The following is a 27991-nucleotide window of genomic DNA, read 5'->3' as shown; positions in this document are numbered from 1 at the left end:
GGGGCGAGTGGGGGGGGGGGGGGGGGGAATATTTCCCTAATAAAGTACATCCCAAGGACTGATACAAAGCAATACTGTGCGCTTACAGAGTGATCCTCAATGCTAACTTTAAGCAGACTGCACACTATATTGCACGTCACATGCATTTAAGAGAAAAAAATGAAGCCCAAACTATCCTGCACACAGAAAACAGGAAAGAAATACATGAGCCAAGAGATATGAGGAGTACAAAGCCTTTACCCGCAGCTCACCATGATGCAAGTGGGACGAGCCTCCACGGCACACATGGTCCACACAACGTGCTGAGAGCCTGTCCTGGAGGTCCCACCGGCGGGGAAAGACGAGGATTCCCTGGGGCTGCTTTATTCTGGTAAAACTTAACAAACAACACAAATCTGCATGATCCGCTCCGCTCCCAGGATGGTTTGGGGAGCCAGGCTCTGGCCCCCCTCCATGCCCGGCAGGGAGCTACGGCTGCGGCTCACTGCGGTTTGCGCTGTTGAAGTGCAGCTCAAGGGGTTCACAAGCATCAGCCAAGCCCCAAAAACGAGCCGGGCCCGATTTTCAAGACAGAGAAACATGCTAGCACAGACAATTCCTCACCACCGCTGTCATTGATTTGATGCTGACTAAATCGCAGTGAACGTAAGGGTAACAGATGAAGCAGCAGCGACTGATGGTGCCCTGGCAGAGAGCTGCATCACCTACCCCACCGTCCCGGTGGCAGCCCGGGGACCCAGGCGCAAGAGGCTGGCAGGGTCTGCTGGCACGCTCTGCTCCGTCCTCGGCCGGGCTGAGGCTCCTCCGTGCTCCCCACCTGCGCCCTTTCCATCTTCCCATTCCTGGCACTAGTGACTTGTCCCAAGGGGAGGCTGCAGGGTGAACACCATTCCTACAGAAAGCTCGTGTCGGCTCCTGCAAGCCCCATCTGCTGCTTAGCTGCAGAAAGGGAAGGCTCAGGAAGGTAACAGAAAGCAGAATGCATTTGTGCTTATTTTCGGCCGTCTAAATTAGCACAGGCGTCTCCATTACGTGGCTAAATCACCAATAACTTTGTGCCTTGTTCGCCTCCGGGAACTCGGTATCTGCGCTGACGTAACGCAGCTGGGCTGAGGCTCAGCAGGCAGATTTCACCAGCGAACTGAGAGCCGGCCCTATAAGTTTGGGCTGCTTAAATTAAATATATACTACGTATTCCTAGTGTGTATCTCTGTATATACATATGTACATGCACACACATGCACTGACAAACGCACACACATATATAACGTACATACACGCTGCATTAAAACCCCAAATGAGACTTTTGCTCCAGTCCTGCCCAATTTTCTCCATTGCATGCTTCATTATATAAAAGTCTAAGACACAGACCAGCTTTTACTACAAAGAAACCTACATGACTTAAACAAGCCCTTAAACCCAAGAGAGGAGATGATGACCAAGCACGTTAATCACATGAGAAAGAAAGAAACCAAAAATATTTTGCAAAAGGTGCCATGGCCATTGCAACAGGATGCTTCAAGTTGAGGAGACCCTCAGCTCGGAGGTCTGCTATGACCAGCCTCACGCAGCATGGGCTCTGCGGACACCAGCTACAGCCTAATGAAAGCCCCGCTCCGAGCCTTGGCGGATTTGAACAAATGCTTCGGGATCTCTATATTTAAACTTGTGTTCAGTCCACGATGTCGCAACAGCCAAGCAACATCTTCTCCCAGCTGCGAGCATGAAAGACCATGGTAAACTTAGCAAAACATTTCTCTTCCTCCCCGTTCTTGCACAATTCTTCCCAGGTTCCCTCTCCCCGACTCAGCATCTGTGTGCCCACTGCAAACATGTAAAGCTTCCTCCAAGCATGGGAACCTCAGGAGTACTTTGGTGAATTTAGGAGCAAGGACTAGGCAACAGAACAAATCTCACACATCCCCACTTTTCAGGCAGGGGCCCTGAAGGCATCAGGCTTTGGGGAAAAAGTAAACACAGAACTTCACTGATTTACTCTTATTTGGGGTCTGCAAACCCGGGAGTTTTGTTTTGGGCCATCTGGCTCTTCCTCCTTTTCAAATGAGGCCAGTGGGTTTGAGATGTTTTATCCATACACAAAACACTTTGCAGCAAAACTGGTATTTGTTTGCCATACTACTGGCAGCTTTTAAATGACAGGGCAAGAACTGAATAGAGATGCCCAGAACCAGAAAAACCCAGAACCTTTAAGTATCATTCTGTTAGAGAAGGGAAGACAGCGAAAACTTGGATGCTCTGATTTTCCAGACTAACTTGAAGACTTCAGTTACACAGGGCTTACATAAGAAGTGCCACATTAGCCTCCCAAACCTTCTATTAACACATTGCTCCAAGTTTTATTCACCCCCCAATACTGGAAACACACAGCAAGGATAATAACCCCTGACTTAGTGTTGGCAAGAACCTGCCTTCGAGCAGAGAGGCGGAGCAGGCAACCTGGAGGTCCTCTCCAACTGACATTGCCAGGACACGGCACAAGCTTCACGCACGGCACTTCTGACACCGGGCTTTGGAAAACTGGCCTCCTAAACCCCCAAACACCACAGTAGGAGATGCACATCCTGAGAATATTCAAGGCACCTAAGCTAGCTTCTGCTCTGAAGGAGTTTCCTTCTCCTCTAACAAACCCACGGTCGTAAGCAGACAGACCTCCCACCTTCAGCACTCGCAGGCATCACTGTCCACCACGAGGTACAGCAGCCAAATCCACTGCCACCAAAAAAACCCAGTGTAGGACAATGCATCAAAGCTGCAAACCCATTGCACTCCCAGCAAAACACCAAACTCATGTGACATTCTCCCTCAAGATATGGAAAGGATTGATTCATCGCTCATATTAAACTAGGAAGTCCGTAAGCATGAAAGGAACTTGGCGGGGGGAGAAGTCTAGGCCATGTCAAGTTCCAGTTTTCTGCCAGCCAGGGCAGCACTCAGGCAGGGAAGCCTTTCTCAAGAACGCATCACGGAGCAAGCACGGCACGAAGCCAACGTCGGGCAACAACCGGGCTATGGAGGGGGAAAAGCTTCTGCCGGTTTCAAAGGTCTGTGCTGCGGCGCAGGCAGGGAGGGAAGGGGGAGTGGAAGGTCTGCTGCGCAGATTTCTGGGCTGCAGGGCAGCCACACACACGGTGCTGCTCTCGGAGCTGGCTCCACGCACAGTTTTGAACTGCTAATGCTTCCTCCCAGCCACTGCCGCTCCCCCTCCCAGCAAAACTGTCACCACACTTTTTGTACTACTTAAAAAGACGCCACGGCTCCCCGAGTCCCGACACGCTGATAAGAACAGTGGATTTCCCAGATTATTTCAGCCTGAGCTGGAAGCAGAGCTCCGTCTGGAGCTGTGCGTCTGCTGACGACAGACCACCACCACGCTGCTATTTAACAAGCTGTACAACAGGAAAAAAGCTTGCTGTGGCTTCTGTGGGGCTCCGCGTGCTGCAGCCAACGCAGAAAAAAAACGAAGCATGAGTTTCTCCAGGCAAACCACATGCCCTCTGCTGCTGGCTGCCAGGCGTACGGGGAGAAGCACCTTGTCGGTTACCTTTGTCACTTCTGCTCATCTTGCTTCAGAAGCCAAATTCCCCATCCAGTTTTCCCATTCCTGGTCCAGCAAACGGTGCCTCCGCTGCCACGGGCGCCGGCAGGGTCCCTGCCCACGGCCGTGCCAATGCCAGGATGCTCTCGCCTGGCTCAGCACACTGCCAAGGACCCTGGCTGTAAACACGTAAAAACAAAGTGGCCATCCTCTTCCAGGGGATGGCAGGAAAGGTTCAGGCACAACACAACCCTGCTGCTGGTTTGCAAAGAATCAAATCAAGGTTAATTCTCCACAAATCCGCAGGTCTCCTCTCTTCTTCCTCCATCTCTCAAATTACAGTGCTTTTGAAAGTGATCTATTGTATATAAAGACATAGGAATGCATTTACCAAAAAGGGTATGTTCTTGTATAGGGGAAATTCAATTTTCTCTACGAAGCTATTGTTGAATGTGTCATCAGAGCAGGAGTGATGGAAAGCTGTAAAAATGGGCCTGCTTTAACAGATCATTTCCATAAGGACACGGGCCCCTACCCTTCAAAAAAAAATCGAAAGCCTCTCCTGACTTTGAGCCTAATTAAGTTAAACGTACATGAGGCCTCTTGTAAGACAATTTGTTATAAAGCTACTGCTTAAACTGCTCGCCAAAAACCGAGCCAAGTTAAGAATATCTGGAGCTGTGTTTCAGCAGCTGACCAAACACGTGCCATGTTGGGAAGCATGAAGCTCTGCAGATGCCCCTGTCCCACGGCACATCCCCACCGTGGCTCGCCCAGGAGCCTGAGCATCTTCAAAAAGGCAATATTCAGACCAAACATGCATGTGGCAAGTTGAGGGAAAAAACCCCAGATTCTCTGCTGCCTCCTTGTCTTCCTTAAAAAAGAAAGGTCTGCCTCCCAGCTGTGTGCTGGATTCGCCTGCCTCCCCCAGGCTGGGGAGCCCAATGTGACAACATGGAGCTCAGTAGCAAAATTTGGAGAAGGAAGGGATCAAAGTCAGGCTTATTGACCCCAGGGTAGAAAAACAGAAGCCACAAGTGAAAGGTAGTCTCTGCCCCAAGAGCAGCCCAAAGCCAGTCTGCAGACAGATCAAAGTAACACATTAAGGGACCTGTAGGGCCAAGCCTTGGAGCATAAATCATTAGGATACAGGTAGGAATGGTACAACCGGAGTGGTGCTATTTATACCTGGTCCCCCAGGTCTGCACCAGGCTGACGTGGCTGGCACCTGGCAGACCACACACGTGCTCTCATCAGGATCACAGCAGGCAAAGGAGACATTTTCGGTCATCCCAGTAACACTACACCAAGCACCACACCACCTGCGAATGACAGCCTCGAGAGCTGAGCACAACCAGCTTCTGTCTCTGTGATCCGAGGACTAAACCTTCTCACAAGCTGGGGCGCAACCCCCGGGCTGCACGGCGGTACCCAGCCCGGCACGGGGCCATGCCGAGCCTGCTCCCACCCGCACCGGGAGGCAGATGCCCGCTGGGGTGCCGGTGGAGAGCTCGGCCCCGGGGGGGCCTTGAGAGCACAACCCGAGCGTCGGGCTTTGACAGTCTCGGTGCTTTGTGCTCCAGGCTCAGTCCTTTACCGCACGTACCTGTGCGGTGAATTAGGGCGCAGCAAATGGCTCAACCAGGTCTATGCCTGCAAACTGCTTTTACCCCCCAGCCAAGCACAATGGCATGGGAGACGGAAAACACCGAGAGCTGCGGTTCCCACCCTCTGCATGGTGAAGCCCTGCCACCTCCCCAGAGCTTCCCGCGGACCCCGCAGCCTTACCGGCAAGCTCCTAACTGAAAACAGCCCAACCAGCTCTGAGGACCACTGCCCAGCGCTCCCAGAAAACACCGTGGTTTGTGTACCACAAACTTCAAGCTGGAGGACGCGGGACTCATTACTTAAAGACAAGGGTATAATATGACATCTGAATTCACCAGTGGGCTCCATGGCTGCCCGAGCGGCGGTACCATGAGCTCCACAACCTGCAGGAGCAACGCTGGAATTTCAGGGCTTCGTTTGGCTGTTTACTTGCTTAACTGATTGGCATCAGCAGAGTTAAACGCTCTGGGAGAGGGGTTTTACATCCTGCACGCTCTGTGCTGGCTTGGGAGAGAGCATTTCTCATGGCTGGGTACATCCCATCTACCCTCTGAGCTCTGTTTACCCACGATAGCAGCGCGCTGCCCCGGCTGTGCAAACACCGGCCCTGGGAGCCGCCGGCACCCGCGCAGTATCGTGGCAACGTGGCTGAAGCCAGCTTTGCAAACTCACAAAGTGTGCAAATTAATTTCATTATCCGCTCTTGCACATCATGAGGAGGGAAAACAAATAACCTGCCTGAAAGTACATTCTAGTAATTATTAACACGGCATAAGTTAACCCCAGGGGAGTGGGAGGAAAGACCGGCCAGAGGAGAGCCTGGCACTTGCCTGTTTGCTAGAGCATACAGCACGTCAGTACTTTTTAAATATAAAATCCAGCCTTATGCTGCATTTTATTCCCTTTTTAGCCCAAGGACTCTTCATCTGCTTGGCTGAACCTACACATTCTCCTAAACATTTACCAAGTAAAACTGACCATTCAAATATTTCACCAGCAAAGCTCTTCCCTTCCGTTTGCTTTTGCTTTGACGTCTCTCTTCCCCACACACCCCAAAGGCTCTGGAGGCACCCACCCCTTCGGCAGAGCTGTCAGGATTGTACATGAAACCTTCTCTAGCGATGACTAAAACCCAGGTATGCACTGAGCATTCTGGTTGCTATTTTACTTTAGATTAAAAACATCCTTCAGCTTAGCAGCAATACTGGTCTGTACCAGTAATTCCCCCCCCTCTCCCCCCATACACAGGAGAGCAAAAACTGAGATTTAACACCCTGCAGCACACAATAATTTAATCCAGCGCTGTATGTCTGGATTACACGACCCCTTCCCCAATACCGACAGGCACAAAACCGAAGTCATAGCAAAATATGCGTTTATGAAGCTGGAGTTTTTGCCTGTAGAATTCATGCAATTACCTTAATTCTTAGAAATCCTAGTAGCTCCAATGTCACCCATGACAAAATGGCTATAGATGATAACGAACCTACAGCTCTACCACAACAGAAAGTACTCCTGAACACCGCACCATGCCAGGAGCCACGGAGAATCCCTCCCTGCCTGTTCCAGCTGCCTCCATTCAACAGGGCACTTGGAAAACACCTTCCGAGGTGCCCAGTTTGGGGGGATTTAGCTTCATCGTGGAAAACCGAGGGGATCTCAGCTTGGAGGAGAGCATAGTAGACTACTACAAAACTACAGCAGGGCTGTGGCAGAGCTCCAGCAAATCTTAAAGCATTATTAGTAAGCCATTAAGAGGCACTGTCAAGACAGATAGGCTTTAAGATTACTTTACAAGGCAGTTGTCAGGGATTTCAGGATGCACTGGTTGCTGCAGCAGCTCAATTTTCACTTTAAAAAGACTGTTGTGTGAGCATTGTTTTATAAGGGACCTCACAATAATAAGCCGAGATGTTTTTCAAGGCAGCTAACGTAGCCAGATTTTAAAACCCTGCCTGGCATCAGCACGAAGTGCCTGCATGCACGCACCGGGGTTCTAACTGAATTAGTCAGAGCCCGGTTTGGACGCGGTTCCTGTACAAACCTGCTCCTGCGGGAGCGTTCAGCTCCCTGCAGACACAGCCTCGGGACGGAGCAGCCCGACCCAGGAGCGCAGATACACACCGCAGCCGTAAGCCCAAGACGGGCTCTTCTGCCCCATGTCCCGGCACAGCCGCCCTCCCTGCCAGGCTGTTCGGTGCTGCCGGAGAGGCAGTTCACCAAAGCACATCAGTCATATGTTCTGGTCCTCCCTGTCCTTGTCTTGTTTTCAGAAGGAGAGTGCAGGCTGCATATCTACAATACTTGAAATAAACTCCCCAGTGGTTCCAAAAGCTTGTTACTCGCCACGTTTTTGAGAGTACCAATATAAACAGATCCGCACAGAAATTCTTTTTTGTTCTAATGGCTAACAGGCTTGGTGTGCCGCTCTGCAAGTCAGATTACCCTGAAGAGCTTGGGAGCTCAGTGACTTTCAAGGCCTTCCCCAGCCTTCCCTCTCCTCCAGCCCCACCAGAGACCACTAACAAGCAAGGAGAATCAGCGGCTCAACATGGGACCTATATGCTCCATTCATATCACATCACCATATCACTGCCCGTCTATATAGGTAGAGGTCTCCACTGACTGAATCCAAAGGTATTTTCATGCCTCTCTCTACTTCCAAGCTGTTTCTATATGACCCACGCACCGTCACAACCTACTTTCACTAAGTTAAATAAAAGTGCAAGGATTTGAAGACAAGTCACCCATTCCTTTGGCACTAGCTTTCTGGGTTTGTGTTTTACTTTCTCCTTTCTCCGCCTCCCCTCAGACCTCCCGAAACAGATTTCCCATTACTGCTCTGTACCTCCCCACCCCACTGGACCTGTAAGTGGCCACATGGTTTTACAAGAACAGCTTTAACCAGCACATTTAATCCAGCTTGCCTTTTTTTTTTTTTAAATCAGCAGTATGGTTTTCTATACTCTAAGTCAATGTGGAATCAAAGATCATCCACAATACCATTTCCACTCTCTTCCATTTCAAAGGCAAACTAAACATTTCACAGAGTGCAGAGGCAAGACCCTTATACCATGAAGAGAGCAATTTTCTGACTTTCTAATGTTAGAAAGCACCTGTTTCCAGTTCTGATGGGCCATCCTTAATTCTTTTGCATCTTTAACATGTGACTCAAGTCTTAGGCCGAGTTTTGTCCTCATTTTAGCGCAAGTTAAACACTCTGCTGCTGCCATCAGCCTAAAGGTGTGAGTCACAACCAAGCCTGCATATGAAGCAATTTATTTAAAATTCAAGGGAACATGTTAACACCTCAGTACTGTATGGGTAAAGTCTATCTCTACCCCATTGCACCGAACTGCTGTGCTGCAGCAGCTAATCCGCTGGGGTTGGTGTGCTCTGGGAAACATCTCCAGCCCTCCCCATTCCCAGCAGCTCCCACAGCCTGGCCTGCAGCACACGGGAGTTTCATAGACTGGTGTTCCCTCCAAACCCACCTTCTATGTAACGATAGCAAGGGAAACGCTTGCACGAAGTCCAAGAGACAAATGGCAAGGAAAACTCTAGGGGCAATAACCCTACAACATGCTCTGAAATGCAGTTCCTTCTCAAGTGGGCAGGGCAGGCTCAGGTTCGGAAGGACAGCTGTGTAGAAATTATACTTGGCAATGTTTTATAGAAAGTGGTATTATTTATTCGTTTTAGCAAACCCTAAAACTCCTTGCTACTCTGAAATTTTCTAGTTTTGAGTTCCATAGGCTTTACATTTTTCAGTGCTAAATTGTCCCATAAAATAAAAGGCCAAAACCAATTGAAATGTTGTCATGCTTTCTCTACGACTCACCTCTGATGGCTACCCTGTAAACCTATGTCCATTAAGAAGCCTTAAAAACTTTAAAAAGATAATCTTATTGCAGAGTTAAGTTTGCTGATCACGGTGAATGGGCCATTACACAAGAGCACAGGCTGCAAACAGTATCATGACACCTAGTAAAGGTCAGACCCACATCATTTACTTATTCGTTTCAGATGAGGACATGACCCAAGCCATTTCTCATTCATCTGCTTTAAACTGCACATGCCTCCTCCAGCCTGATCTGCGCTTCTACCAGAGTCCCTGCCCGGGGACCTGACTGTGATATTCAATTCCTGCAGCAACGCTGCAAGTTTTCAATACGCTTTTCAGCCTTTCTAATGACTTCCTATACTATTTTCTTAACAATTATCTGCTTTCCAGTGAAACAGTGGTTTACACTGTTTTTCAGGAAACATCGCTATGGCTTCTTCCAGCTTTCCATCAGCGATTCCAATGTAACTGCTACCAAGCAGATCAAGGAATTTATTTGGCTTGAAAACGTTTTTGCCATTTTTTACGTCCAGTTCTGCTGCCAGCCCGGTGTCCCTCTAACATGCCTGCACCCCATGGCGCACAGCAACGAGGGGCAGCTGCCTTTGGCACAGCCAGAACAAAAAGCCACTGCCAACGTCCAGCAGCAGTTCCCTAAACCGCGTCCTGAATTAACACCAGATCAATAGGCATGTGGGTGACCGAAATTGCCGTTACCGCCGCCTGCCACCGATCGACTCAGCCCTGTGCCGCAGCGGGCACTCACAGCTTTGCTTGCCGAGTGTTGCTTTTGTCAGAACTGCTGGCTGAAGCCACCATGAATGCCATGTCATTCCATCAAGTGCAATCATTTTCGGGGCCATCCCCCGAGCTGAATCGCGGAGCCCGTCTGGGTTGAAAATCCCTCTGCAGTGGAGTTCCTCTGAACTGTGGCAGCTCCTGGACTTATTTTTCTTGGCAGCTGGAGAGGCAGGATGGCGACAGCATGCTCCAGCACCACCTCGACACAGCTCCGAGACCCTCTTGTACTCCCAGGCTTAGCACATGGACACCATCAAGGTATTGATGCTTACAAGAGCTGCAGCTCAGGGAGGTAGCTCGGTGTGGTGGGACTCGAGGGCCAGGTCTCCAACCCACACTGCCCGGCTAATTTGTCACTTGACAGAGGTCAAACAAGCCTTCACAGAAAATAGCACGGGTGACAAGCCTCCTTAAGGCCAGACATCAGCTACAACTGGCTTAAATACCACTCGCTAACAAAACCATCCAGTGGTACTCCACCGCTGGCTGCTCCACTATACCAGGAGCCACCAGAGATGGATTTCTGGAGCCTCCTGTCCCAGCCACGGGACTCGTTGTGTTTCAGACCTTACCCAGGGCCATCCGGGCACGTCGGCTCACACGGGCTAGCTATTCCAGGACTACATCACTTGGTGGCCGCCTCCCGGTGCCGAAGGGGACGGGCCCGATTCATTTTGGTCTCTATAAACCCCTTCACCTTAGAGCCTCGTGGCTGAGATTGAGAGAGATTAAAAATGGCTTTTGCAACACAAAGCATAATTGTTCACTTTAGGTACCAACCAGAGGGTGTACGGACAAACCGTGTGTTTCTCAATCTTGGTATTTTTTTGCAAGCAATGGTACATCTCAGCTGCCTCCGGCACCCCTCGCTTCACCCCCCGGCCCTCTCCAGCAGTTGCTCTGGGCACCACCAGGTCATTCCCTCAACCTCCACGCTTTTCTGGGCCCGGAGGTTCACTAATGCCACCGGCTCCCAGCTCTTCGCAGCCAGATTATCCAAACTGAGATTATCCACGGCGCAGAGACGAGCCAGCTCGGGGCTGTTAGCCGGGGTGCGGCGCTGCACCAGCACGGCCGTGCCGCTTCAGAGCCAGTTTGACACAGAAACAGGAGAGCTGTTTCCACGTAGCGCCTGGCCTCAACTCATACGTCCCGCAGGACTGTAGCTGCTGCACGTGCCCTGTGGGAGCTGGCACCACAGCCAACGGGCAACCCGGCAGCTCTGGTGGTACAGGGACATTGCACGAGATAAGAGTGCCACGCTGCAGTGCCGGGTGCCATGCTGTGCCGCGACGCACTGGGGCTGCGCACGAACTGACCCCAATAAGAGGGGCAGTGCGTCGCCACCGCTCTGAGCCCGTGCAGGATGCCTAGGCTGCGCCTACGCCACGCACCCAGCACATCCCATGGTATCAGGATATACGAGATATTTGGTATTGGAGTTACAGCAAAACGTGGCTACGTTGGCCCTCTGCTAGGATGAATGAGAGTGAATTAAATGAATTTGGTATCCTCCCCCGGATTGCAGGCTTAACCTTTGGACGAACAAACCAATTCTGCCTGGCTAGAGCCATGCAGAAGACGCTCCCCCATTAGCCTTTCTTCCTTATTTCTGCAAGGATTTATCTGAGTCGCTGTTCCCCATCTTGTGATGGATTAATTTACTCCGGCATTAGATCAAAAGGTGTTATCAAAGGAACAAATGGAGAACCATACACTACTTTCATAAAAGATACAGATATTACCCAGCGCATCAGAGCTTTGTTCCAGTCTCTCAGTGATGACACTTCGCAAAAGTTGCTATAAATTCTGGGATTTTACGCTTACTTCACGCACAGCCTCTACTTACAGCTCCTCTGGTACAAGCTTCTGCAAATTCCTCTAATGCACAATGTTGCCCTGCTACAGCAATGCAGAAACACCAGCCAAAACACTCTCTCAAGGCCTGGCTATCGTTGAACAGCAAGAATTTGTTACACAGGCAGGTTTGTGGGCTGGCTTTGGGCAATGAGAGCACCATGGCACTCAGAAAACTGGGAGCACGCATGCAGATGCCAAAGAATCCTGACCTTTCCGCTTCTCCCTGAGCTGCTTCAGTCCGGACCTTTGGATGATTCCCTTTCCTCAACCATCACCACCAAACAGCTGCAGATCCTCTGCCAGGCTTTCCCCTGCTCAGGCTCAATTACTTCGTTGGTTATAGGCTAGGAAAGTTAAAGTTTCAGCCTGCTGGATATGTGCAGGTCAGTCCAAAGACTCCTGATTTTCTTACATTTTAAATTGCATAACTATATCGCCAGAAGTGCATTTACAAGCCATTCTTAACTTCAGGCTAGGACAAAACAGCACCGTTACCACTCCATCAAACAAAACATCTGCTGCGTAGCTGCTAAGATGTTTGTGACTGTCAGTAACAAGGGACCACATGCATGGACTAAAAGAATATATGCAAAAATAATCTGCTGCAGGTTAATGCTTACCTGCAGCTCTTGGGAAGATGAGCAATATCGCACATAAAGACACCGGTACTGTGCAGTGCTGGGGTGGTGAGCCGGCCTTGTCTCAGGGGAGCGCCTTTTGCTCTCCCCATCCGCCAGCATTGCGCTGTCCCTCTGCTCCAGCAGTCCACACAGATGTAGGAGGCAAGGACCAACCGTTATTTGTAGTGGTTTTTACTTCAAAAAGAACAGGCAAAAATAGCTGCGGACATCACATAGAGCTGGTCTCCATCTACCACGATTTTTGCAGATGCTCCACTCTTGCTAAGATGTGAACTGGGTATTTTTTCTTGCTTTCTAAAAACTGATTCAGGAACACATTTATTTTAGCACTGAAATGTGCAGGACGGTCTGGCTGTGCAGAAGGAACAACTCAGCACTTTGCAGGAGTGGTACACGCAGTGCACAGACACTGAGCAAAACGCATTGATTAGGATGGGGCTTTGCATACTAATTTACATTATAACTGTTCCACCCCCATTGTATCAGGGCCCGTGAATGGAGGCATTGTCTCAGGGCAGAGCATTCTTCATACCAAGCCCCTGCAAATGGGAGCCCTGGTGCTACGTAATAACAAAAACAAAATCTCAGCAGAAGTCCATTAGCATCCAAAGGGCAGGAGCTTGAATGCATCAGAAGAATTCTTTGAAAAGTAAGAGTGAAACGAATGTAATAAAATGCTACTATTAAGTGATACTCATTCTCCAAATTAAACCATCAGAAGCAAGGACCTTGACTCTCAAAACGTATTCAGCACAGCACATGCTGCAGAGCCCGGGAACAAGGCTATTAAGAATTTTAAGCCCTGGACTTGTCCCAAGTATGGATTACTTGATTTCTTCGTGAGCACTTGATCACATGGAACTATATTTGGATTCCCAGAATAAAAGCTCAAATCTTCAGGAGGGTGTGCACGGCTACGCACCACACACATGTGCAAATCCCCACTTGCACCCACGCCACAGAAGATGCACGCCAATAGGCCAGGAACTGCAGGAGTTATTAAATACCCCAACATGGGAGTGGGTTTAAGATGATGACAGAAGAGAGCCCAGCACTCTTCAAAGAGGCCAGGCTGAAAGCAAGACAAAAGACTTTTCTAGAAATTGCAAAACAAGTGCAACCTTTCCCTCTTTCTATAGATGTCAGGAACACAACTGGCACAGCAGCACTGATAAGGGCAGACCTTTCCGTTGAAGGAATGCCCGTGCTCCTTCCAAACCAGGGGAGAAACCAGATTTCTCCGCTACAGCAGAACGTGCAATGCCATTTGGGAGTTATGAGTTGGCTTGCTGGTTCATTTATTTAAGGTACAGTTCCTAAAACTCTTACGTACTAAGATAAAACCTCAGCTATTTGTTGCTTCTTTAGCTTTTCTATGGCCACCACTGATCAACAGCCTCCAGGAGCGTCTGTGAAGTGCCCCTGAACTCTGCCAGCCAGACGAGCGAGGAGCCCACCCTGGAAGCTGCTCTCGCAGCCCTGCTGCAGCCGGCCGCCCTCACCAGGGATCCTGCGCTCCCAAGCAGCTGAACCAAACCAAAGGGACAGGACAGTGCTTCCCCTGCCCAAGACCGTTGCTCCCAAAGCCAGCCCACAGAACTCACCTCCTGGGTTTCAAAACCTACTCAGCTCCATGTCTGCAAACTACTGCCCAGGTGCCATCTCTTTTTCCCCAGAGGAGTCAGCAGTAAATTCACATGCTACGTGTACCTGGGGCTCTTCCCGACCCACCTTCCAGCCTCTCATTGCTTCAATCCTCTTTTTAAACCTTTGCTCATCACTGAGTCCAGGACTGCTACAGGTACAAAACACAACATGCTCACATGTACCTGCAGAGGCAACACTAAGAGGAGCAGCAGGCAGGTCAGCTACTCATGCTACACTAACACATCTTTTTCAATTTTACTGAGCCTTCAAGCTCTTGCCTTCGGTGTCAGCCCATGGCTGGCAGGCAGCCCCAGCAGCACCCGTCCACAGGCACACAGCTGCAAGAGCAGCTTAGGTGGATGGAGGGCGCGGATGCTCTGCCTGTCCTCCCAGCAAGCCGGCTGCTGTGTCGTTGCAAGGTTTCTCAAGCACTTTGTTAGCAGGGACTCATTGTGCAAGGAAACAAGAACATCAAAGTAGCAAACTCCAAGCGAGTAACTCGCTGAGAGCAGATGGGCCGGCCCGACCAAGCCCACCAACTTTCCTTCTGATTTAGAGCATTTTTTCCTCTGGAGAGTTACGAGACGAGCTCCAGCTCCTGCAGCTCACACCAAGTTTTGGTCTAGAAAGCGTTTTCCTGCAGTATAGTGTACACACACTGCCACTCCTATATCACAACGAGCATTATCGGACCAGCAGGTCACAAACAGGTACTTATCTGAGCTGCTCAATACAGGCAGCCCCTTGGAAAGCCACTTGCTCTGCCAGAAGCTGAGAGGTGTGCAGAAGGTGCACTCGAATGATGCTGTGCTGTTCTCAAGAGAGGGCAAAGCACGAGCATCTTGTTTAAAAGGCTTTGGATAATGACCAATCCTCCGGCTGCTTCTGTGCACATTAGCCTGGCCCCAGGACAGCAGAACGAAAGTCACCCAAACATCACTTCCAAATTCTTAATGTCATTCTTGCAAAAAGAGAGCCTAGCAAAAAAAAAATCCACTTGAAATGAACCCCAGAAAATTAGAAGGTTGGGAAAGCGTGAAAATTTTCTATAAACAGGGCAATTTAGTAGTCAAGGCCTCCTGGAAATACGGTTGTATTAGAAAATTGCTACATCACCGCAGCATTTCCCGTACCACGCTCCAGCGCAGAATATTTCACTTAGTTTCTTTTCTTTATCGCTTCATGAACCCTACATGTGGACATTTCAAAACAATGCCGCCACGGTGCCCCGACACATAGGATCTGCATATCAATGTCCCCCCGGCCCCTTCAACTCTGCAGAGAAAAGCCGTAATCTGGGTTTTGTTCCTGGCCTCTCAGCCCCATGGAGCGGGAGCTGGGTTATGCAACTTCTATTCACCCTCCCCAAGGCCTGGGAACATCTTTGTAGCCCAGGACAGGAAAGCTGGGGGAGGAGGAGGAGCAGGGAAGGGGCCCAAAGACAGTTTGGGAGCCAGGCTCGGTGGAAGGATGATGAGCTTCATCAACCTATTTGCTCTCCTTCTTCATCAGAAACCTCCGAGGGGATCGGTATGGACCCCGCACGTGGGAATCCAACGCAGCGAGACTGCAACCATCCCCAGCCAACTCATGCAAAACAAGCCACTTCTTGGAAGGAGGGGAAAAAAAAAAAAAAAAAAAAAAGGCGATGCCAGAAATCACAGGAGCAAGTGCATTCAAGGAGGAAGGGGAACATTCAATGGGCTGTGCATGGACCAGCTCGGGCAGGCAACGGGGGACCCCCTCCAGGGAAGGTCCCCCCGCTGTCCCCGGCACACGGCAGCACCCTGCGAGCGGCCGGCAGCCTGGGCAAGAGTGAAGGGGTGCCGGCGTGCAGTCGTACGGCCAATGCGACAGACCGCAGTTCACCCTGCAAACGGACAAACGCGTTTCGGGTGATGCAAGTGCCTTTGCATACCCGTGATCCAAGCGTTTCTCTCACAGTCAGTAATTAACACAATTTATATTTTATACTAAAATTAGCTAACCCAGGGATGTGCTTCCCACGGCGGTGCCGGCACACCTGTTCCATCAACCAAACCTCGTCGTTCAGGTTGGGGACAGGAGCTGTAAATGAGGTTTTACTTCTGTAGACGAACACCTCCCCTGCCACTGACCAAGTCCAACCTCCGCCTGCAGCCGGAGTGAGCCCCCGACGGAGCGACCAGGGAAGGGAATGAGCAAAACCCTGTTTTCAGCCCTGGTCCTTGCAAAACCACACGATGCACTGCTACTCACACACAGCTGTTTGCTGTGTGTGGCTATTTTTGCACAGCCGATAGAACAAAAATATAGGTAGCTATGTTAGGTGAACATTTGCACTGTTTCACAGTGTGATGACAGCCAAACTAGGTCAAGTCTTAGTCAGTATCCTTTAAAAAAAGGGAAAGAAAAAAAAAAATCAGTGGGACAACAGTGAGCTCCCAGGGAAGAAAATGTTTGTTATCATTTAACATACTTAGTGTGTACTAGATAACTGGGGGAAAAAATACATATACATATCCACATCTTTTCACAGTTTAAATGGTAGATTTTTTTTTTAATTTTTCTTTAAAGGACACTGAAGTACCTTGGACTGGAAAGAAGATATTTCATACACATTTCACGCACCGACTTAAACCAAAAAGGAGTTTTCACCTATAACGCTCTTAAAATGTAATCTGGTAGCCCGTTCGTGTTGCAGGTTGTGGGCAACTTTATTGTATTTCGTGGCTTCTCTGCCATGAATAAAAGCTATTCTTCTGCTGCACTGAAAGCAGGAGCCTGGCAGGTAACAGGATCCCAGCCCTGCCGGTAAAGGCAACTTGATACCGTTCTCTAAAAGGGGAGAGGAAGGTAAATTACTTTCTATTAGAGAGGACAGACTCCCACTAGAAATAGGGTCCTTCTGTTGGAGCACATTGCTCCTTGCAAGCTGGATGCCTGAAACTGAAAACGTGGAAATTGAGGTGGCAGATGACCATCTCCTCGCAGGAGGGATTTCTGTTCAGCCAAAAAGAAAGTGGCAAGACGTACGGTCTTGTGCGTCCTGGTCACTGTGATGGTCTCGGGACAGTTCCCAGTTTAATGTGAGCAGGTGACCACTGAACAGGAGATTGGGCAACTCTTTGGCTGCAAAGGAACCACACTCGGGCTACAGTCCGTGGTTTTGCTCCGCGTGCTCAGCAAGTTTTACTGAGCGATGGGCCAGACATTAGACATCTATGAGACAGCAGTCCTGCCCCTGGATTGCCACCTTCTGCCTCCCGAGCCGGCAGGCAGAGGAAACCCTGAATGCACGAACACTGCGCAGGCTCATGGAAATTAGGAACCGGGTAATTTTAAACGCTTTCTCAGTGAAAAATGTTCTCAGACTTGGTTAAACATGCCAGATAAAGCCTCTGTTCCTGTAAAACCTGGTGCATGATTATCAGTCAAGGCCAACGTATTTACCCTAAAATTGGGTAATATTGTTTTATGGCTCTTAATAGTTCAAACCGACAATGCACTGCTCTGAACAGACGCTGCCGAGCAGTTTCTCAGCCTTTCATCAGGACTGCGTAGGCGTTGAATTCTGGAGCTAATCACCTTAGCAACGGCTCTAAACATATGTGCAGTGACATCAGCTGATTTCTGAAAGCTGTAAATAGAGGATAATAGCACGAAAAAATTCTGGATTAAAGCCAAGACCTAAAAAACATACTATTAAAACACCGCCTGTAATTCAATGTATGCAAACTTGTTTGCATCCCCGCTCCCCAAAACCTGTGTAATTACACACCTACCAGCACAACTGGTGATTGTCCCACTGCAGGCTACTCTCCGTTTCAGGAATTTCCCAGAAATGAGGATTTAATAGAAATCCTTCTTCAAATTTAATTTTAAAAAACCTGGAGAAAAATCTGCGCATAACCCCCCCACCAGCATGAAGTAAGGCTAAAGGAGACCCACTCCAACCTACAACCCTGTGTTTAAAGCCAATGAGTAATAACCTCAACTTAGGAGAATTATTTGTAAAGAAGAAAATAAACAATGTGCTCATGGGCTTTATCACTGACTCATGCAGGAACTGTGAACAGGAACTGTGGCAAACTCCGCTTCAAGGACATGCTGCCAGGCCCATGCCCTTGGTAAAGAAGAGTTAAAGCAGCACGAACACACAGGAGGAACCCATTTCTGGAAGGCCGTGCTGGCAAGCAGACAGCATGAAAGGGGCATATTCTGAATTACCTCATGTTTGGTACCTCATTAAGATCTTAAACTGTCCGTTTAGGGAGTCCCTCAATCAGCCATCAGCGTAAGATGCGAGGACAATATACTTTTTGTTTTCCTCATTTCGTTGTGACCCATATTTCTGAGGTCTGTTGTGCAGGATGTGAGCTGGCCGGCTAAAGAAATCTTTGCAGTTCCTCCATGTTAAGCTGGCACACTGGGAGGGAGGGAGAGGAGAGGGGAGAAACGGGCTTAATAGGATTTTCAAATGTCAAAAAATATCTTTAGCAGGCCCATTTACGCAGAGTCTTAGCACTTGCTGAACTTGAAAGCAAAATTTGCTGTGCAAAGAACACAGCTTGCATGCTAAGCGGACCTGAGGAACGCTGCTCCTGCAGCACAAAGCCACCCGTCTCCTTCGCCCTTGCCTCCGGACGATTAAGAGAAGAGAAGCGCAGACTGCCTTCCACATCAAGGCGAGGAAGGTGCTGGGGAGGTGTGGGGTGCCGGGGGGGGGGCTCGGCGCTGGCGCTCACCACGTGCCGTCCCTGTCTGCCGCGCAGTCGGCGAGGTCCCTTGGGTGCAGCACGGGCAGTGCTTCAGGCCAGCTCCGCGGATACCGGCCCACGAGGCACCCTGCCCGCGGCACGCTCGCCTGCAAAGGTACCGGCAAATCAAGCTCGTCTTATTTTCTTATTTGTGAAGCGCCCTGCATTAAAAATAAAAAATAATAAGGCTAGGGAAATGGAAAATGCAAACTTGACAGCTGCATCAGAAGAAGGACGCAGCACAGAGCCAGAAGCAAGAAATTCCCCCTCCTTCCTTCTGTATAGGGTTGGGTTGGTTTTTTTTCTCTGTCAATTAGAGTTGCAAGGAAATTCAGTGAATTGAGATCAGCAGTGTTAATCGTTATTACATTTGAATTTAATTAGCATTATTTTTTAACTACAGGTAATTTACAGTGCCTCACCTAAATGTGGAAGTCGGGTAGTGCCTTCTGTTCACTAGAAAACCACGCCAAAGATAATCCTGCTCTTTGCTTTATGCCTTTAATTTCTGTAATCCATGGTTACCAGTTTCAGCGAGACTGCCATGGTTACTCCCCTGCTCCTTTTATCAAAGGCTCCTGTGTGCGTCTCGCTGGAGCGGCAGCACTTCTGCTGAGATGCTAAGAATAGCAAAGCCCCTTTCCCGAGCGCTCGGTAAGGTGAGATGCAGGGGAAGGATGAAGTTTCTGAGAACCACGGGGGGAGAAGGGGACCGTGCAGGCAGGGGTCAGCCAGCCCGGGACCCCGCTGATGGACGTCCCACGCAAGGAGGTGCAGCAGCATCTCCTACTTTCTGCCTTTCTTCTGCTTGCACGAGCAGAGGCTTAGGCTAGCAGTCTGCCCTCAGCAGATCTCTAGGATGTCTGTTTGGCATCTTCATTACCAGTTTCATTTTTTTGGAAGTCCCTCTCCGTAGCTTGTATCACAGCCTGCGTACCTCAGAGCTTTCAGAGTCAAATCTTCAGAGAGATGCTAAAATTCTGGATCACTATTTCGGCATGAGAACTGCCATCCCCCAGGTACAGCCAGCACATCTGCGGGGCCGGGCTCCTGTCTGGCCACAAAGTGACCTGTCACCATCACCCAAGAAAATGACCAATTCAAACAGCCACGTTGTTATGAAAGAGACATGCTGAACAGTATCTCACACAGGCTGAGCTGGTTTCCCATACAAGCATCACATCTCCGATCAGCCAGCTCTCCAAACTAGAGCTGGCCAAAATCTTAAAGCATTTTGCATGCTTTTGCTAAGCTATACATCTGCAAGAGGTAAAGGAGACGCTGCTGAGCTGGGGGAAGGTAAGACAGAGTTCTCGGGGTGGGAAGAAGCAAACCCGGCATCGCTGAATCGCTGGTTCTGGGACTCAGGGCCTCACAGGAGCGATGCACCAGACGGATGGCTGCCTTAGCAGGGACCGACCCACCACAGAGCTGCCAGGTAGTCGGATCACCCTGGAACCCAACCATCTGGCAGGACCAACAGACAGTTTAAAATATTTTATACATTACTGCCCTATAAAAGCTTTCCTATGTCCAGACTGCTTGCAAATCTAAGCCAATAACACCTCAAACCTCTGCAGGGATGTACACGCTCCGCAGCTGGAGGCAACAAGCATCACCTTGTCATCTGAAGCCTTTTGCCCGATAACCACAAGGTCCTGTCAGAAGCACGTGCAACGCCGAGATGCTGATGCAGCTCAGCACCCCTGGAAAACACCTTCCTTCCCTATGGCCTGTCCTGCCTCCCACTAGCTTCCACTGCAGGGCAGCTTGTGGGTGCTGCACTCGCTCTTACAGTATCAGTGGGAGGTGGACAAGAGACTGGCTGCCTCACTTCAAGAAGGGCACAAAAAGGCTGGTGCCAGCATCCTCGCAGGCCTTGCAGTCCGTGGCCTCGTGCCAGAGGAGCCCCGGACCCTCCCTGGGAAAAGCAAGCCACCTCGCCTCCGAGCAGGAGCTGGGGCTGCTGCCTGCCCCGGGCAGTCCCGCTCCCCTGCAGCAGCACAGCTGCCTGCCCAATTTGGTGACGCACACCTGGACACTTCTGGAAAGAGCTACGGTTTAACCGTAGGGCAAACTTGATGTTCAAGGATAGCTAAGAAACATCAGAAAACTGTACAAAGAGCACATACATTCACCCTCTTTTCAAAGACCTATGCCTTTAAAAGCAAATGCTCAAACGCCCTATGGAAACTGGTGCACACGTGCCTGGAGATAAACAACACCATGGGACAGGTAAGCTAGTTACTCATGATTTATCACACCATCTCCCCATCTAATTGCATAGCTAAATGGTCAGTCATTTTAATCCACCATAAGCAGCTTATGCTTTCTTATGTAGCTCTGCAACATTGCTCACTTCCTGATTTGGAAATAATAATTCTTTAAGTCTTGCTCTAGAAGGTGTGAAAGTCACCATTTTCACAACAAATTTGTTGCACAGATTTTGAGACTTGTAAGATGCACACATAGGACAGATGTGTCCTGGAAGAGGGTCCCGAAGACCTACTTCATACTCAAGTGTTGAGCAAAGCAGAGGATATTTTGTGAGGGATCACAGAAGAATTTTATATCCAGAGCACTTGGTCCTAGTGCTCTATAATGTCAAAACATGGTTCGAATCTTACCTTGAATCATACCCTTAACCAAAATCTGTTTCTTGTCTTCTTTCAACAAATGAAGCCACCTCCTCCGATACCATTCCAGCATTTTATTTCTCCTATAAACAAGGCCGGTTGTACTTAAATTACCATGTCCGAGAGCCCGCCTGCCAGCACAGCTCCTGGGAGCACTGTCCGGCCGGCGGCCCTCTTCCCTGCCCAGCTACTGTTTTGCTGCACGACACTGAATGCCCCTGTATGTTGTGTTTCGCTGTACTCGCTCCTGCAACTGGATCAGCACCCACCTCAGCAATGCTGGATGTGAACATGACCCAGCCAAGCCCCCCCTCCCACCTTCAGCCACGCACTGTGTCCCACCGGCTGAAGTTGCATCATCCTCAGCGCCTGCTCCTCAGCATCTTTCACTTTTGTGTCCTGCTTCTGCCAGCCTGCTCCGGTCACACACCACAGGTCCTTGCTCCGTGCTTCTCCATGATCTCACTCATTTCTTCCCTACTAACAGCTGATTGCTCTCCGGTTTGGTTTCTCCATTTACTCGCCACCAACTTAACAGGAATGGAGTACCACAATCTGTCCAATTTCTGGACAGTTTTTGATGCTTGCATATTCTAGTGTAGCAGTTATATGATTTTTTTCAAAATCGTATTTTCAAAATCCTTGGAGACCCACACAAATAAGCATAAAAAGCTGCAAGGGTCCACCAAAAAGTGTCCCCACATGCACAGAGACCCCCCTGTCCCTCCCCATCCCCAGAGCCTGGAATAGTCAAAGTGCATTTTAACTTTTCCACACAGATGTGTGGATAAGCAAAGGTTACAGAGCTTATCTAAAGACCCAGGGGAAAGAAATCAGGTTTTGGGTTACATCAAGATTTTTTCACTGCTTAAAAACTACAGCCGTTGAAAGTGAAAGCTCCCGCTCTGCGGGACGAAGAGCTCATGCATGCCGCTCGCACGCCTTCCGCTCACGGAAACGGCCACAGCCAAGGGGATTTTTCTGACTTGCAACACCAGAGAACTTTACCCCCTGAAACCACCCATGAACTTAGGCCAATGACCCCAAGTCAAGCTTCAAAATCATTCCAGATACCGAGCCAGATCAAAAGTCACTAGCTGGAACCGGCTGCCTTTGATACCCTAAACCCCTCTTACCGATATTGGGCGAGATGGTGGGGCTAAACTCCTCCTGCGAGAAATTTTTTTTAGCTTGATACAAAATTTATTTTACCATATGTAAAATTCATTTGTGTAGTTGCACACCCTAGTAGGCTTGAATGGGGCGAAGGAGTATTTCAACTCCCAGTGCAATTTATTATTTAAAAGCAGTAAAATTACATTGCTGATAGGAGAGCCCAGGCTGAGAGCAGCGGTGATGTAATGGGTAATGCAGCTCCGCTCGCTGTATGAACCGCGCTGTACATTAGCGTGCTGGCGAGGGTGGTTGCTCCTATCAATTATTTATAGTCTTCTGGCGCGCAGCCTGGAGAGGGTCACGTCGCTGAAAGCTAACTTTATCTGCATTGTTCCCAGCCTCCTGCCCAGCTGTCACTCCGCTCGCTAATTTAATACACCCAGAGCAGTGTAAAAGGATGCAGGGCTGTTGGTTGGGTTTGTCCCTCCCCAAGCTGGAACAGGAAGGTGGGCTCTCACTGCGAGCTGCTGGGGTCTCAATAATCTTTGTTAAGGTGCTGACTTGGCTTTTGCAAATCTGTGTTTGAGACTCCCCCGGTTGCTGGGATGACCAAAACACGGAGCGTTTTAGGGCAAGTGTGCTCCAGGGGGGTGAAAGTTGGGACATCAGTGGTGCAACAGGGTTCTCCATCTCTGTTACCATGCCACACGAAGGGCAGGCTGCATTGCATATTTTCCTAAGTATTACAGCAAAAGCTATTCAATAATGTATGTAAATATGAGGGGGGAAGGAGAAAGCGCACTTCAGCTCTCCAGAAAAAAAAAAAAGAAAATAAAAAAATTAAATTAAAAAAAGAAAAAAGGAAAAATTTCTCATAGGTTTTTGTTTCAGCTACAAACTGAAAGCGCACAGCCAAGGTCTGATTCACCCGTATTTCACCACCAAGAAAGGGATGGCATCCCATCATACTGGCCCACCAGGCAGGAAAGCGGCTCTCAAGGCTTTACCCCTACAACTCACCCAACACGCCTCTTCCGCTATTTGCCCGCAAAGTTAAATCTACCATGACCACTTTTCAAACCTTTGAAATGCACTTTTAAACATGCCATTCATTTGGCCCAAAATCTGTATTGAGGTGATTCAATTTTAACTTTAGCTGCTCCAGGGTCACCTGCAAGAGATCCTTCTCTAGGAAATCGCTCTGGCAAAAATCAGGTACAGGAAGATGAGCTGCAGCTTTTGCAGCTCCTGTGCTTGGTCCCATCCCGCTGACCAATGGGATTCACATAACCCATATACTGCATCAAATATCTGTCCCATGCCTCAAACTAAAGTCAATTCCAGCTTAAATAATAAGGCTTTTTTCAAGTCTTGCAAAGCCAGGAAAACCACCTGAATTTTCCTGTGATTAGGACTGGCTGTCTTATTTCAAGCAACAAGAAGTGCCCAGGTTTGGTTTAGACATACAAAACAATTCTGATGATCACGCCTGAAAACAACACACGTCAATTTCATGAAAAACACAACATTTGCACAAAAAGGAAGTTGTTGAAAAAGAAAACACGGGCTCAGAGGAAGCAGGTTCCTTGTTCTGAGGCACAAACAGGGGCCCAGGAGAGGCTCCTGCTGCGGCACCGCCAGGCCTGGCACCATCCGGCACGGCAGGCACAGCACCTCTGGTGGCACCCAGAGCTCCAGGAGCAGAGCAGGGGAAATTCCCTCAAATTTGGCGCAGACACCCGGCACAGCCACAGAGGCTCAGGTAAGGCAAAAGCAACAGCCAAACCCTTTCACATTAGCATGATTCAGGCAAATGTGAAATAGAAATCCATAATTAACCTTCAACCAGGGGAAACTAGCAGTGAGTGCTTTCTGCAACTTTTCTGCGCTATGAAAACCAGGAGAATTCTGCCCAAAACTCCAAAACGGGGGACCGGGGCAGCCACAGGAGCAGGGAGCTAGTTCCCTTCCTAGAGCCAGCACCACCGCGGGAAACCAAGTTTTGTCCAGGAGCCGAGCCCGGAGCGTGCACACCATGGTGCTGCTGCCACCGCACCAGCATCTTCGGGGCTTTTACATCCTCTCCGAATCCAGGATTATTTCCATGGCAACTATCTGGAGCACTTATTAAGTAAAAAAACCAAGAACAGTTTGAACACACAGAACCTACATTCGTAACGTACTAACTGACTAAATTAGCAGCGCTAAGATTTTTAGTAATCAAAATAGATCATGTTCTAGCAACTCAATCCTCTCTTTGCCACAGCTAAAAAGAAAAATCTGATAGTAGTATCAATGCGGGGGGAGAAGGAATTATAGGTTTTCTAAGACCACAGCCCTCTATCAAGCCAAGTCTTATCCCATTCAAGTGGTTCAAGAGACAGTATCTTAGTATCTGACAGTTCAAGTACTGTCAAATAAGGCTGAGTTTCCAAGAGATGATAAACTCTGTTGCAAGGCACCTACTACAGAATCAAAAAGATGACTATCACGTGACACAAAGCAGTTACCTAGTACAAAAATTCATTGAATCACCTCAAAAAAAAGCATAATTTGCAACCCTGCCCTTCCAAGCTTTGTGTAGCACTGAGTATCACTTGCCTGCCCACCGCCAGCCCAAAGCAGGGCTCGCACAAACACCATCCCGCGTGTGCTGGCTAATTCGGCAGACTTGACAGCCTGCTCACGCTTGATCCTGACCGGACCTGTAGTGCCGAGCGACCCAACAGTGCCAGTGTGGAAAGCCGCTGGAGCTGGCTGCATTCTTGTGCTCATTTAGAACCTAATCATCTTCCTCACTTCACTCTGGTTTAAGCACTGGTTTAAACAGAAGAGGAAAAAACAGTGGTCCTTTATCATACTTAGCTTGAAAGATTCATGAGTTTGGAATATTTGCTCTGAGAAAGGACAATTCACTTATTAAAGCTATTTTCAAATAAGTTAGAAATTTGCAAAACCTGTTACTGCAACACTCAAAAGGATTCATCTTTCTCGATTCGATTATTCTGTAACCAAACTCCTGTTTCCTTTCAGGATCAGTCTGCAAAACAGCAGAGGAGGCGCAACAGAGCACTCAAGAACAGTCATAAACAAAGTAATGTGTTTCTGCCTCCAGCAAGGAGCATGCTCCCAGCTACACACATTGACTGGAAGAAGGCAAGGGGGGACGGGAACACGCCAAGCGTCGGACTCACACAGCACCAGTGAGGACGCAGGACCCAGAAGTGGGGTTTGAGCAGCCTGTCTGGGAGCGGAGATGTGTGCAAGCCAAGCAGCATCCTCCACTCCCAAACTTGCAGGAATTTAGCGGCTACCTCAGCACCGACGCGAGGTTCGCCATTGCAGCAGTGATTACAGTTCCTCCTAAGCACGAGGATGAATAAATTACCAAAGTTTTGGCAGCACTCAAAAACAAATGCTGCCCGAGAATTTCACAACAGGAATTCAGAGTGAGGAGTAAATCTCAACAGGAATGATTCTGAAAGTGCTTTAAAAAAAAGAAGCGGTTAAATGAACTGTTGGCTCGGTCACTAAGTCCAGCTAGGGAGATTATATGCATTATTGATTTACCTTAGAACAACTTGGGAACTCATTTCCAATGGTTTCTAATGGAACCTGGATTTTCTCAGTCCTAATCTGCCTCGTGAGGTTGAGCCTCCTGCAAGGAAATACAATACCACAGCATTAAAATGGCAGCTGTCAGATGTACAACAGCCCCATTCATTTAATGAAGACAGTGCAACGGTGATAGGGATTTTTAAAGGCTACTCCAAAAGGCTCCTTTGCAATTAAATAGAGTGGTGAGAACATCATGGTGAGAATGGCCTTGCCAGTGCCCACAGATAATGGGGCAGACCTGCAAGTCTGGGGATTTACAGAAACCAAAGGGAGGTTATGAAAAGTTTATTTTTGTAATATCAGCTTGCACACACTATCTATAGTCCTTTCAGAAGCAATGCTGATTAGTGGTTTGAGCAGAGAAGTGGCAGTTTTGAACCTCAGCTCCATTGCCTACTCAGCCACAAACGTACAAACATTTGGGCAAGTCAGTTTTTCAACAGCCACAGCTGTAAGATGCGCAGAGTAATGCTTTGGTTTCTATTCTTAGCAAAGCACGGGACAGAGACAGCATAGCATATGTACAGCCAGTAAACAATTCTTCCGTATGATAATCAAAGCCATTTTAAAACAGTAAACTCCCATCTGAACAGATTAAGATCTTTATGAGGGTACACGAGCATCAGCCCCCATTTGCAGACACGACACGCTCAGAGCGCCTGAGAAAAGGAAGCCGGTTTGTGGCAATCTCGGCACAGAAACGGGCCAGCTCGTAAACAACCATGCGCCGTAGCCTTCCTCCCCATCTCAGACCACGCCGTGGGACTCACGGCGTGCTGCATCAGGCCACGTCCCGAGCACCAAGCCCACCCGTCTCTGGAGCAGGACAGCCCCCATATCTCTGCAGTGCAATGCCAGCAACGCACCCCACTCCCAAAAACCATGTGCTAGGTGGTAAGGGATGGAAGCAGGGAGCAAGGGAGTCCTCGCCCCCCCTGAAAGCCAGGGAACCAGATTTTGACCAGGATGGCACACCGTTAACCCTTAACCTCTGCTTCAGCAGCAAAAGCTTCCCCACTTAGGGAAATGTTTTTTCCTCAACAAAATGCACTGTAGCAGGCTCAGCCTTCTGAAACACTGGTCTGTTTTTTTAGCAGGTTAAAAGAGTATTATTCCTTTATGTACCTAAAGCTACAAGGAAAACATTGTTCTCAACCCTTACAGAAAAAGATTCCTTTAATACAAAACCAAGTAGGGAATATTGTAGCCTGAAAGGAGGCTTCCAGAAAGGTGTGAGCATAGAAAACAGAAGCTCATAGCAGGAAGGAAATTGTAACATTAGCTACAGACTTTGAACACACACGCAGATCTGCATCACCGAACACGAACAGTGAGCAAAATATTCAGTGCCAAAGAACAAAAAACAACATTTGATCCTCAGCTATTCTCAAAATTCATCTGCAAACGCATCCTGCCTTAAAACAAATGAAAACCAAGGCACGATGGATATATGGCAATTAACTGCAACTGTTATTTTTATTATTTGTAGTGTCTTGCGAGAAAACAAGCACTGCCCTTAGCTCTGAGACATCCTGTGGAAGCAGCCGGCCGCTTGCAAAAATCACTGAGCATTATATTCTGCCCCTTTCTCCGGTTTAATGTCTTACCCCGCAGCTTCAGAAGCTCCTGGCTCTGTCCTTCCCCCTCCCTTCCCGTCCTCCTCCAGCTCCTTCCCCTCCAGCCAGCGTTTCCACCTCCCTCCCCTCCTGGCAGCGGTGCCGGTAGCGTGCCAGATGTCAGCCTGACCCCACAGCCGCCGTTTCGGGCCAGCTATCAGGGTTACGGTGGATGGGGAGCGGTGAGCTCCGGCGGTGCTTCCCACCTCACCAGGCAGAGATGGGACGGCTCCACCGCGCTGGAGATAGGGTCTGGGAACTGCTGGCAAATTTAGTTCCAGGCCTTTTTTTTTTTTTTTTTTTCCCTGC

At 49.0% G+C, this 27991-nt stretch overlaps 1 protein-coding gene across 4 annotated transcripts in view; it reads right to left on the bottom strand.

Annotated features, from left to right (window-relative positions):
* The window catches only part of ANKRD11 (ankyrin repeat domain 11), a 158880-nt gene that overhangs the window by 47413 nt on the left and 83476 nt on the right, over positions 1-27991 (bottom strand). The window contains exon 3 of one of the 4 annotated variants that reach the window (XM_010579566.1): positions 26019-26106. The exons of the other annotated variants lie outside the window; for them this stretch is intronic. The gene's annotated coding sequence lies outside the window, so the exon portion shown is untranslated. The remainder of the gene's footprint in view (positions 1-26018; positions 26107-27991) is intronic. 4 annotated transcript variants of the gene reach the window in all.

The sequence above is a fragment of the Haliaeetus leucocephalus genome, unplaced genomic scaffold (genome assembly GCF_000737465.1).
Source record: "Haliaeetus leucocephalus isolate CR32 unplaced genomic scaffold, Haliaeetus_leucocephalus-4.0 Scaffold668, whole genome shotgun sequence".
In the NCBI taxonomy this organism is placed as follows: domain Eukaryota; kingdom Metazoa; phylum Chordata; class Aves; order Accipitriformes; family Accipitridae; genus Haliaeetus; species Haliaeetus leucocephalus.
This window is presented reverse-complemented; position numbering and strand designations above follow the sequence as displayed.